Below are 13,456 nucleotides of genomic sequence, written 5' to 3' on the forward strand. Positions count from 1 at the left end.
TTTTTTAAAGTTTTTAAACCCCCCCCCCCCGCTTCAGATCATCCCGTGTTTTCAGGGGCTAATACACTGTGCCTTTACATGTTAAATGATACAGTGACACATGTGATAGTATGATACAATTTCTCTTCTAGTCAGAGATCAAATGCTTAGCCACAATACAGCTTACTGCTTATACCTGCCATATCTGTGCTTATGTGAAAGTGATTTATGTGCAGTAGTAGATAATAGTTAAAGCTTTTGAGGGATCCCACTTTCCCGGGTAAATTCTACATAAAGCTGTGTTTCTCAAATTATGTTTTGCAGAATTCTTATTTTTTAGTTCATGAGTAGCTGGCAGTAGGAGAGGTTCTGAAGTAAAATTATAGCTTGGGAAACAATGAATTAAACTCAGTAAACCAAGTTTTTATTTATTTATTTATTTTTGTGTTTGAGATCGGTTCTTGCTGGCCTAAACTCCTGGGCTCAATCCATCCTCCAACCTCAACTTCTCAAGTAGCTGATAGTTTAGGCATGCTAGGCATGCGCTGTCACACTCAGCTCAGATTTGTGTGTGTGTGTGTGTGTGTGTGTGTGTGTAAATTTTACTTTATTTTTGTGGTGCTAGGGCTCAAACATAAGGCTTCTAGGTGAGCACTGTACCCTGGAGCTAAATTCCCAGAGCTACATTCCTAGCCCCCAGTTTTTGGGTTTTTTGTTTTGTTTTGTTTTCTTTGGGGGTGGTGTTGTGGATTATACCTGAGGCCTTGTACAGACAAGTACTGTACCACTGAGCTACATTGTCAGCCTCTCCCCATTTTTATTTTTGATAGTATTGTGTTATTGATTTCCTGCAGAGCTAGTCAGGGTTTTTAATAAGGAGTGTTTTTTATTGTTTCCAAAGGAAATATAATGTGCAGTTTTCTCCATTTGGCCAACTTTATTTAGTTACAACACCCACTTCCCCAGGAAATACCCACAAAGTTCTTAACGTGGGGTTATATTGGAACACCGTTTGGGAAATGCTATCATTTACACACTTAGTATGGCATTCAGAACATTTGCTTTCTGGTTAAGAGGATGACTTATTTGAATTAAAGTAAGGTTTAAATAATTGTCAGACTTGTTAAGGAAAAATAGAACACTTTCATTGAGTGATTTTTCAAGTCCATGAATTCTGTCCCCAAAACTTCAACCCACAGCAAGAAATTACATTTTTAATTAGTGACCTAACATACTCATACTTTTATTGTACTTGTAAATGCCTATTATTCGCTGCTAAAAGTGATTCAGTATGAAAGTGGAGGACACTGTTGTTACATGAACATATAAATTCATAAGATGTCAAGAATGAGAATATACCATAGAGACTGAGAGACTGTTTTGAATAAAAAACAAAATTAAAACTCAATATTGATGACAGAGGTGCTCTTAGAATTCTGGATTTATAGACCCCTCAAATTTAAAGACCCATTGCAAAAATGGGCATCTGAAATAAAAAGGTACTTCTCAGATGAAGAATTAGAAACACAAGCAAATATCTGAAAAAATGTTCAACACCATTGGTCATTCAAGAGATGCACATTAAAACAATGCAGAGATTCCTTCTCACTCCAGAAAGAGTGAGCTACTATCAAGAAATCCAGAAAGGCTGCTATCAAGAAATCAACCAATAACAAATGCTGGCGGGACTGTGGGGAAAAAGGAACCCTGCTCCACTGCTGGTGGGAGTGTAAACTAGTACAACCACTGTGGAAATCAGTGTGGAGATTCCTCAACAAAACAAATTAGAGGTTCCATTTCACCCAGCTATACCTTGGTATCTTCCCAAAAGAATTAAAAGCATCATACCAGAAGAATTAAAAGTGATGCATGCACACCCATGTTTATAGCAACATGGTTTGTAATAGCTAATTCTTGGGAACAGCTCAAATGTCCATCAACCAGAAACTGGATAAAGAAGATGTTGTTCTTTTATAAAATGGAGTACTATTACTCAGCCATAAAAAAGGATGTGCTTCAGACATGGATAGCTAAATGGATAGACCTCGAGACCATACTCTTAAGTGAAATAAATCAGACACACAGGTGTATTTGTTTGTTTGTTGTTGTTTGGTTGGTTGGTTGGTTTGATGCCAGGAATCAAACTCAGGACTTTGCAATTGCGAAGCAGGCTGCGGAACCACTGAGCTAGATCCCCAGTCCCTGGACACACAGGTTTGAGTACCACATTGTTTCTCTGGTTTGAGAAGCTGAATGTGGAAATAAGAACTGAGATGTATAATAGATGTTGGGAAATGGAAAATGTTCAAATGGGAAGGGGAACAAGGGAGGAAGGAAGGGGCAAGAATAAAGTGAAAATGGAAACCAAACTTTTATACATAGGAAGGGGTGGGGGCTTGAGGGGAAAATGGGATAAAATAAAGTTTATTTTTAAAAAAAATTCTGGATTTAAATCAGTTGTGTGTTGCTGGGCAGGATATTTAGTGTCCGTTCTTCCTTAGCCTTCTCATCTGTGAAATAGTAAGGGTAGAATCTATATGGAGTAGTTGACGGTTCAGTAAAGAAACACTGCATATTGTGTCTGATAAGCCCTGAGTGACTACTACACATTAAATGTACTGGGGATGTAGCTCAATGGTAAAGTGTACCTGGATTCTGTCAAGGAAGGGGATTTTTTTCTTTTTTTTGACATTGAAATTGTTTAAGTAATCTGCAAGTAAATCAGGACCCTGCATTTGGTTTGGTTTTTGGTCCTTTGAGACAGAGTCTCACTATGCAGTCAACGCCCAGCCTTGAACTTGAGTTCCTCCTGCCTCATCCTCAGAGTGCTGGAATTCAAATGTGTTCCACTATGCCCAGCTGAACCTGGACTCTCTTGATCTGTATTTGTGTGTATCATTTGTTGTGGTATCAGTTTCCTGATTTGTTTTTGTTTGTTCGTTTGTTTGTTTTTTTGTACCAGGAATCGAACTCAGGTCCTTGTGCTTGCGAGACAGGCAGCAGAACCTCTGAGCTAAATCCCCAGCCCGGTATCAGCTCTCTGAAATAAGTTTTTAAATAGCTAAAAGGGCTCATTTAAAACTGTTTTGCTTTATAGTTACTGAGTTTTATGCTATGTTATTATAAAGTTTTAAAACTTATTTTTAAACAATATTTTAAATTTCATGTCATGTAGTTAAATACTAACATATCACCGGGTGTAGTGGCACAGGCCTGTAATCCCAGCACTCGAAAGGCTGAAGCAGGAGGATCACTGTGAGTTTTGAGGCCAGCTGTGGCTACATAGTGAGTTTGAGGTGAGTCTGAACTGTAAAACAAGACCCTGCCTCAAAAAAGCAAGCCAAAACATATATACTTATAACAGTGATTAATTTAGCATTATTGTAATTTTAATTCACTGAAAGAAAAATGAGATAAAAATTGCTATTTCTTCTTTTTTCTTCATTTGTACACTTTTTTGTAGTTTCCCCCATCCTTAACATTTTCCACTACTAGTGGGAATTTAATTGTATGTCATGACATAAGAAAAGAGACATTTAGAAGAAAGTAACAGTGGTAGGGGCCAGACCCCCTGTTGTCTTAAACATAGCTGGCTAATTTATATATCTATATTCATTTGTCACCTACTGAGGCATTTTGAGTTTTCTAGCTGTCCCTGGATTAAATGTCCTCTGTTCTTTTTATTGCCAGTTTGTCTTCAGCATGGCCTGAAATAAGAGGTTCTAATCACTGACAGTGAATTGGCATAATATTCTCTACTAATGTGAACAGGAGAAATGAGGTAAAAAGAAACAATTGTGAGCATACTCCATACATCAGCTGCAAATGTGCTAAGACCTCTGTAAGTGTTTACTTCATTTAAAATGATGAATCCTATTTTGTCTTCATATTTTCAGGTGAGTAGCAGAAGAAAAGAAGCCAAGTAACTGGCCTGAAGTTACACGTCTAGAAAGGGGCCTTAGATTCCAAGCCCTGATTGCAAGGCACCTTGTTTTTTTGCCTCCGCTGTAAGATGCAGGAATGTACAGTCATCCTGGAGCAAGATAGTTTCTAGTTCAAAAATATGGCAAGTCTCCTGGCCAGCAATGTGTGACATCCCAGAACACTGAGAGAACTTTCCATTACCCAGTTGCCAGTATAGTCTTGGAGGAGCTGTGAAGAAGGCTCGTTTTATTAGAACATAAGCATCTAGTACGTTTTCCCAAGCTGTACATGGCAGATCATTTCCAGATAGTGTGGCCTTACCTTCACAAATATGGAAGAAGGAAGTAGAAACTGATAACATCTTCCTGTGTGTGTACACAACAAAACAAATACTTCCTAGTTTTATATTGTTAACATCACCCCTATTTGAGAATATTCATAACCTGTGAGTAATTGGACCCTGGGTTGATGGAAAGAGGGTTACCCTTCCTCACAGAAGCCAAACTGAGTGGGGAAGGGTAGCGTTTTCATCTTTTATTTTATAGAAGTGCCTCCACTTTTATATTAAATGTAGTGAAAGGAAGGCCAAAGGGATTGTTATCCTTGGCATGGGATACAGTATTCTGCCTAGACACTTCGTAGCTGTTTGAAAAGGTCCAGACAGTCTTGCAAGAACTTTGGTTATTGTAGAGTAGAGGAAAAAATAAGAAATATAGAGAGGCAAGAAGAAAGTGATCTTACTAGACACTTGATTTAAATTTATGTCATATACAACTTTGAATGATGAAATGGTGGAAGTGGAACTGATTGCTTTCAGAATTATCTTAAGAATTAGAGCATGTGAATAATCATGGAATACATTATATCTCAAACGCCACAGCTTACCAAGCAAAAATGAGAGGGCGAGCTCCAGACCACAATAATACAAATATACATTCTTATAAAAAGAGAGCACATTCATGTTATAAAACTAATGTAATAAACCTAATGAAATATAATATCAGAAACATGATGTTAAAAGAAAGCCTATATTCCAGTTTCATTTATAAGAATAACTGTGAAAGTTCTAAGTAAAACACTAGCAAGTTTAATTAAATATGAAGTTGTCAAAGAGGGTAGTGCTTGGTATTTACTGTGTGCCTGGTTTTGTTCTAATCACTATCTGTGTTATCTTGGTTAATTTTCACAACCCTAAGAAAGAGGTTGGCATTACTCTCCTTTTACAGATTGAGAAGTTCAAGACAAGAGTGTAGGACAAGAGTCTTCCCCAAAATAAGTAGCTGCGTAAGGCACAGAGCTTGGTTTTGAGCATTAGTGTCTGACATTGGCCTATATTTTAACCTCATCATTCCAATAAGTATCAAGATAACAATGGTAATTAAATTTTCCTGAATTATGAACTTTTGAGATCAGAAAACAAAGTAATGCCAGTAACACTGCTCATGTTTGCTATTATCCTGGGAAGTTCAAGAATATGTCAAAAAGTATAACCATTAGAAGCAGTGAAAGTAATGTTTTCACATGGTCACAATCTTACATATGGGAAAGTCAATACAGTCAAAGAGCTAACAATAGAGTTTGGTACTGTGGCTGTCTACCACATGAAGCTGTTTAATAATTGGTACTTTTTTCTTGCTGGCAGTATCCATGCAAAAAATATTGAAAAATAATTGTAATAAAAACTGAAATGCTTAAGGTGAGAAGATCCATAGGAAATGCTTGGAATCTCTGCGAAAAATCTGTAAGCTTAATTCAGTGAAAAAGGACTTCAGCAAGAATCAAGAATAATCATGTTTTTTAATGAGACAATTGAGCAAGAAATTTTTTACAAATTAAATCTGTAGTATTGGCCAGAGAATACTCTGAGACTTCTTAAAAAGTCAGCTTATAAAACTTAATAAAAGGTGGGCTGGTGATGTAGCTCAGTGGCACTACTCCTGCCTGGGCAAGCACAAGGTTCCTGAGTTCAATCTCCGATAAGGGAGGGGGTGAGGGGGGACCTCACTTAATAAAAGGTGTTTACAAACCCTCTACAAAAGCAAGATCCCACATTAGTGGGGAAGGAAAAAGGATTATTTAACAAAATACTTTTATTCTTTCCCCCCGCCGCTTTGGTACCCAGGATCAAACTCGGGACTTTGCTCTTATAAGGCAAGTGGGAGAACCACTGAGCTAAATCCCCGGCCCGGTATAAAAATAATCTGATGGGGGAAAATGAATAAAAAATATAAATTAGAGGAAAATTTATATGACTATCAATCAGATCTTTGAAGAAGGAAGTAGGCTTCTTTCCATTGCTACCAGATGACTGAAGAGGCGCTAAGATAAATATGAAAAGTTTTGTGGTGATGGACAAAGGGTGGAGGTTTACCTCATCATGGTAAAATGCAAGACAAATGGAGAACTGGCATTTACTAGTAAGCATCCTTAATACTTTAAACGCTGCCCTGGACATTTTACTCATGTTTTAAGTCATTTATCATTTCATAAATTGAAAACTATTGAACTGTTTTATACTTTACATAAATTGATGTCAGTAGATGATTGTATATCAGAAAAGCTCTATTATTTATATCTAGCTGTTTTGGTTATTGAGTGGGAGAAAAGAATAGTTTGCTTCTCTGAATGTTTGGATTGCTAAATGTGTTTCAACAAGTTGTTTTCCAATTTATGCTGCACTAATTTTATTGGCATTTACTATCTAGAATAGTTTCATAAACCTGTAGAAAGTAGAGTCAATGCTGAAAATATCTTAGTGGTCAAAAGAATGCTGCTGTCCCCGGGAAGTCGTCTCTTGGAGAACTCAGTTTTGTAGTTTCAGAATAGTAGTCTTCAGAATATGTGCTTGGGTTTAAGGAGACACCTTCCATTCACCTCTGTTCAAAACTCCTGTATGCATGCAGCAGTCTGTTGCTGCTGATTTCCATTTATTGTTTGACCTTGTGAAGAGCAGGTGAGGCGGCCCTTATTCTCTAGGGGTATGCCTGAAAACAGAGTTTTGTAAATTTTTCACATAGAAGGGTGCATTTGGCAGGGTAAAACAGTTCAAAGATATGGGAGAAGAGGAGCTCATGTAAAGATACTGGGTGCTTGAGGAAATTTGATCAATTAAATTAGCCCATTCTGACCTGACAGCAGTGGAACAGGATGAATTATGATGATAATGAAATGTGTGCCTATACGGGGAAGTGTCAGCTGGTTGACTCCTTGTCCTGGATTAGCTCAGTTAGTGGGAAGTTGAAGAATTATTCGATAATGCGGTCATATTCCTTCATAGAGCTAGTAAAGTGTAGGTGCTTGTTGATTTGAAATATCAGATATTGCAGAGAGAGACTTCTTTTCATTGTCACTAACAAGTGGTGCAGGTTACCCTGGGTGCTCTCCATGGAGGGTGATTTGCGTGTACTGGATTGGGAGATGAATACATACTTAACAGAATAGAAAAATTGTCTACTGATCATGAGAACCACAGTTTAGTAGTGATAAATAAATGCTGCTTTGCCAGAGAAAGAGCACATTTATGCTTGTTGTCCCATCCTTACATAATTATTCATTGTCTCATTTCTTCCCAAATTGCCTGACTTGGAAGATAACATTGTCGTCCTACCATTTACTAGTTGTGAAACTGTCTCTTGACACTCCTTTCCTCCCACAAGCGTTGAGGTCGCTGGGCTGTCCCCGAGTTCGTCGGATGTTTCCTCCAGGGTAGCTTGATTCTGAGGCACTGCTTCTGGATCCAAAGCACTCATTGATCCTTCCCTGGAACCAAAAGGGTTTTCAAAAGAATACTTTGACTTTGCTTCTGAATGAGAGCTAGGATGTTATGGCACTTCTATAAAAGAAACTAGAAAGGAGAGTCTAAATGTAGCCCTTTGTGTCCAGATTTCTTCTTCCTTCACTGTCATAACCTAACTTCTCCAGAACTACTGAAAGTAGTTGGGGAGTTCTAGCTTTTAAATGATTGTTACTGATACTTTGTAACTTTTAGAGAGGACTTTTAAGGAGGCAATGTGCCAGTATTCGTATACCTATATATTATGTAACTTTTAGTTGATTTTCCAAATGCCTTCGGAGTTTCAGAGCAAATATATCCAAGTGAAAGAAAGATCAGGTGTTTCACAAGATCATCTTGGGAATTCATTTTACGGTGGGGGGGTGCATTTAATTTTCCACTTTCTTATATAATCTTAAACAGTATTCTCAACCTGTTTTGACACTTCTTAAATATTTTGTCCTTTAATGGCACATTGAAGACAGATTCTGAGCCCCAAAAGGAGGTGTGCAGAGTGTGTGGGAGAGTCGGGCAGTGCTGTCTTCATGCTCATAGGCCAGTCAGGCCCTCTGCGAGGTCACCAGGAGAAGGGTCTGAGCCCTGCACTGGGAGCTGCCCTTCTCAGGTAGAGGACTGGACCAAGTGAGGCCAAGGAGGTGTCTTCTGTGTTAATTGGAACTCTTGGTTCTTCCAGTCAAGCAAGGATCCAGTAGTTTTTTTTCTTGGGGAAAAGTCAAACACTTAAGGTGTGGGGAAAGGCAAAGATGTGCCTGGGTCCCACAAACTACAAACACCATTAAGATGGTCCATTTCCCACTGTATCACTCTGCTTTCTCACCCTGCTCTCTGTGCAGACCTGCTTTCTCTAGCTGTGAGAAAACCTTGTCCCTGTATTTCAGAAATATTCTATCGTGAAACTTCAGTTTCTGGATAAAGATTGTCCTCCCAGGTTAAAGATCTAGCTCCTCTCTAGCTCTCTTGGCTGGGGCCAAAAGGGAAGTGGTACATACAAGCTGTAGCAGCTTCCACTTGGAGCCGTGTGAGTGGTAATATGGAAGGACCCCGGGACCTTTGCCGCATAGGATTGTCGTGGCTCTCATCTTGTTACCCAGTTTGTTTTGGTGTCCAAGATAAAAGTTTGATGGATTTCTTGGTTATTTTTCTACCCCAGGCTACATATTGTTCCTATTCTTATTTCTTACTTTATCTCTAATTTTAGCCTCAAAAGCAAGCCCTGTGTTAGTTCCTCTAGTCTTAGATAGCCTCAAGATCCTGGGGAGTCTGTAAAGGTTTGGACCATACAGTCACAAAGACAGTTCCACCCTGACTGAAAGCCACTGTGCTTACCATCATTCCACCCTCCCAGAATGGAAAAGGACTTTGCAAGCACAAGGACCCAAGTTCAATCCCCAGTACAAAAAAAAAATAGAAAAAAATCTTCCCCAGATAGAATGTTCTATCCAATTCCTCCTCAGCTAGCAAATTGGCACACCAGATCTTGCAGTATTTAACAGGCTTACCATGATGGAAAGCTGCACCCTCACATTAGTGTGTTTGTAATTTCCCTTCCTGTTGTGGTTTGGACGTATTTTAGTGTCCATGTGTCCAAGATTTAGTCCTCAGTGTGATGGTGTTGAGATGGTGAGACCTCACAAGAGGGGGCCTAGTGCAAGGGCCCTGGGTCGGGAAGTGCACCCTCCAAAGGAAGTGGGAGAGTTCTGAGGGCGCCTGGTAATTCTAAGGGGACCCCAGCCATTTCTCTCTGGCTTCCTGAGGTGTGATTGCTTCCTCCCACACTACTCCTGCTATTGCTGTCTACCATAATGAGACACACATCAGGAGGGGACAGAGTTGAGCTGATGCAAGTGCCATGCCCTTGAACCTCCAAAACTGAGCTAAGTAAACCTTTTTTCCACAACTTATCATCAGCTGTTCCTTATTTAATGACCTACCTATTTAATGACTTGTGTGAACTTATGACCAAGGCGCACTGTTCAAACTTAGGACCTGCCACTCAGACTTACGACCCGTCTTGTTCCTGTACAGTTCTGTACATCTTTCCTATAGAGCCTTTGTCTTTTTTGTACAGTACGCTTTGTTTATACAATGCTGTAGGTTTTTTGTTTTGTTTTGTTTTGTTTTTTGGTACCAGGGATCAAGCTCGGGCCCTCATGCTTGCAAGGCAGGCGGCAGAACCACTGAGCTAAATCCCCAGCCCAATGCTGTAGGTTTTGCCAGTTGTACTGTACGGCACTGTACTGTAGTTTTACGTTGTTATATATTATAGTACTATAGGTGAGAGTTATGCAAATAAAGACAAAGTCTTCAAGTTGGAGTTTCCTTTGACCATTTCCTTGTTCTCAATATTGTAATGTATGTACTACATACTATTCCTCATTTAGCAACCGTTCATTTAACATCCTAATAACAGGAATGTAATTGGCTGTTAAACAAGGAATGTCTGTATTTTGTTATAAGTGATGAAAAGCTAATACCCTTAGTTATTTCAAGGAGAAGGAGAAAGTTAGTAATACTTTTCCTTTTCTTTCTTCTCTCCCCCGGTCTTCCGCTGCATCCCTAAAGAAATACATAGGGAGAGTGGCAAATAAAATGATTGCTGGGACAGAGTTAATGCACAAACAGGTACCCGTCTCTGTGAAGCCCACGTATTTGGCTTTGAGCTGATGAACAGTACTAATAGCTGTCTTTGAAAACCGAGGAGCTTAGCCAGGACTTTATTTCAAATCTAGTTGTATAAATTGACCTGAAGGAGCCAGGTCATTGTTTTCTTCAAAAATAGTTCCATGCCCAACATGCAGATATGTTTGATGGACATTGTTTTATGTCATAAAGTAGTAGTTTTAAAATATTTGCTAAAGCCATGCCACACTAAAGCCGATATTTAAAACCGATAGAAGTGAAGTCTTTCAACTGGAGGGGAAGTGGACAGTACTATAATCCCCGATGTTAAGTGGAGCAAGGTTCAAAGGCTGCCGTCAGGCCAGACATACTGACAGATGCCTGTAAGCGCAGTTACTTGTAAGGCTGGAGCAGGATGATCCAAAGTTTGAGCCCAGTCTGAGCAACGTAGTGAGACCTTGTCTCAGAATAGAAAATAAAAAGGACTATGATATAGCTGTGTAATAGACTTTTTGCCTAACATGCAGTAGGCCCTGGGATCAACCTCCAGTAACACACACACACACACACACACACACACACACACACACACACACACAGCTGTCGGAACCACAACTAATGTCATTTTAGGATGGAAAATTTTCAGAGCCTGCCTGGGTCACCAATCTCCCACCTGTATGGAAGAAGCTCACCCATCTGCTTGCCTCTCAGAACATCTATAGAAACCTAAATTTTAATCAGTATAACTTCCTGTTCAAACCACTGTGATTCTGACATGTTAATGATATGGTTAATGAGAACTCCAGCATTTGGGAGAGTTAAAAATCAAAAAAAGCATTTTGGAGTCTGCACAAGAATAATAAATCTTGGGCTGGTGATTTAGCTCAGTGGTGCCAGCAACTGCCTGTCAAGTGCAAGGTCCTGAATTTGATTCCTGGTACTGGGGGAAAAAAAGAATAAATCTTTCTCTGTATGTTTGAGTTTATTTAGTCATCCTAGTCATTTGCAGTAGTAGCATTCCTGTGCTGAAGTAGTAAAAGGAATTGAGCTCCTCAGTTCAGAATTTGTAGAGGGAAATACGTATTTTCTAAATTTCTATTTAGGCCGGGGATTTAGCTCAGTGGTTCTGCCGCCTGCCTCGTAAGCACAAAGACCCGAGTTCGATCCCCTGTACCAAAAAAAAAAATTTATTTAGTACATGTTTGCAATTCATGGAGTTTACAGTCATCATGGGAGTGGTTACATGTACAGACTACAGCCTGTTTTCTTTTTATGGCCTCTGCCCCCCCCTTTTCATACGTGTCATATTATGTATCTTAGCTCATGTTATGGCATATAGTGTTTACATTAGGAAATAAGAGTTTTGTTTTGAGACAAGATCTCCCTGTATAGTTCAGGCTGGCCTTGAACTCACACTGTAGCCCAGGCTGGCCTCAAAATCATGGCAGCCCTCCAGCTTCAGCCTCCTGAGCACTAGGACTACAGGGATGCACCACCATGCCTGTCAGGAAATATGTTTTCAGTGTACGTAAACATGCCTACTGCTGCTGTTTCTGCTTGGGGACCTCTCAGAACTTAACATTTTATGCTCCCTTTGGATATACAGTGCTTTTAGTGAATTTTTGATACCTTTATGATCAAAAAGCAAATTTTCCAGTGTGACTGTATTATGTCAACACTTTACCGGAAAACGCCACACCATAAAAGGTGGAATGTTCTCTGAGCAGTTAAAGAATGCACGTGGTCAGTCCTCTGTGAACAGCACTTGGCCATCCAGTGAGTTCTTCACCTTCTTCCTTCTTTCTCAGTTGATACTTGATTACCCACCAGAACTTGACAAAATTGCAAAATAACTGTTTTACCTTATCATAGCTCAGCCTGTTGCATAAAGTTCTCCAGTTGATTGTTATCCATTTTCTGGCTTGTGCCCAAAGATTGCAGTCTTTATGAGGCAGTTCAGGAAGCATCTCCTTGACTGGTGACGGTCACCTTCAGCACACAGTGCTCTATCTATGCACTGAACTTCCTACTCACATCGCTTGTTGGTTTTTTTTCACACGGGGTCAGGTAATGCGCATTGCATTGTTTCATAGGTTTAAGTCTTCTGCCTACCTGTCTCCTTACTGTACTTCATTGCACTCTCATCTTTTGGTCCATGGGCTGAGTTTTGGCTTTGTGTTTGGGGAATATTGTTTTGTTTTTCCCTCCAAAATCACAAGCAACAGCTTTTGTATTTGATCTTGTCAGTCATTTGACAACTGGGATTCAGTTACTTTCTCTGAAGTTTACCCATTTTCGGCCTCATTGTTTCATTGAGAATTCTTTTCAACCCAAGTTCAGGCCTTCACATGCGACTTAATCTGTTGATGCCCTGGAAAGGATGCATTACTGACTAGGAGAATTCTCAGCGAAACCTTCTTTGGTGAATGTTTCACATGATCCTCTAAAGGGCATCCTATGATTCCAAACACTTCTACTGGAAAATGTCTGCTTACACTAAATATCACCATATAGCAACTTTGAGCAGTTTAAAAAGAAAACTCCAACTATGGTGGTTCGCTCAAGCTGGTCTTTGTGGTATGTTTGTGTTTTTGTGGGCGTTTGGCCATAACAAAAATAGTAATGCTTGAACCTTGAAGGAGTCCAAGTGATTTTCCAAGTTTATATCTGATCCCATAGAAAGAAGTATAAGGCCATATGTTTTAAGAAAGTTGTTTTTTATTTTCAAAGTGTAATTTTGAAAAGCAAAAAATAAAAATCATTTCACCACTCGGATATAACTTTCAGGAATCGCAGCATTTTTAGTAACATCTTAATGCTTTGAATCCAAAATAATTTCCTAAATAGCAGGGTTTTTTGTTTTTCTTATGGTACTGGGAATCAAACCCATAGGACCCTACTACTGAGCTGTACCACCAGCTCTTTTTGCTTTTAATTTTGAGGCAAAGAAGGTCTCGCTGAGTTGCCCCAACAGGCCTCAGACTTGGAATCCTCCTCCCTCTCAGCCTTCTGAGCGGCATATGCCTTGACACCTGGCTATAGTTTTGTTAACAGTTCAGGTTTTGAATTAGAAAATCTTTTTAGGGAGCTATGATTTTTAAAAGACAAAAATTGGCTGTTCGCTTTTTTTTTTTTTTTTTT

At 39.4% G+C, this 13,456-nt stretch overlaps 1 protein-coding gene across 2 annotated transcripts in view; it reads left to right on the forward strand.

Annotated features, from left to right (window-relative positions):
• The window catches only part of Cab39 (calcium binding protein 39), an 87,272-nt gene that overhangs the window by 7,178 nt on the left and 66,638 nt on the right, over positions 1–13,456 (forward strand). Inside the window, exon 1 of one of the 2 annotated variants that reach the window (XM_010608102.3) lies at positions 3,746–3,760. The exons of the other annotated variant lie outside the window; for it this stretch is intronic. The gene's annotated coding sequence lies outside the window, so the exon portion shown is untranslated. Of the gene's footprint in view, positions 1–3,745; positions 3,761–13,456 lie in introns of those variants that run through there. 2 annotated transcript variants of the gene reach the window in all.

This window comes from Fukomys damarensis, unplaced genomic scaffold (assembly GCF_012274545.1).
Source record: "Fukomys damarensis isolate Sample0158 unplaced genomic scaffold, DMR_v1.0_HiC HiC_scaffold_16, whole genome shotgun sequence".
NCBI classification, from domain to species: Eukaryota; Metazoa; Chordata; class Mammalia; order Rodentia; family Bathyergidae; genus Fukomys; species Fukomys damarensis.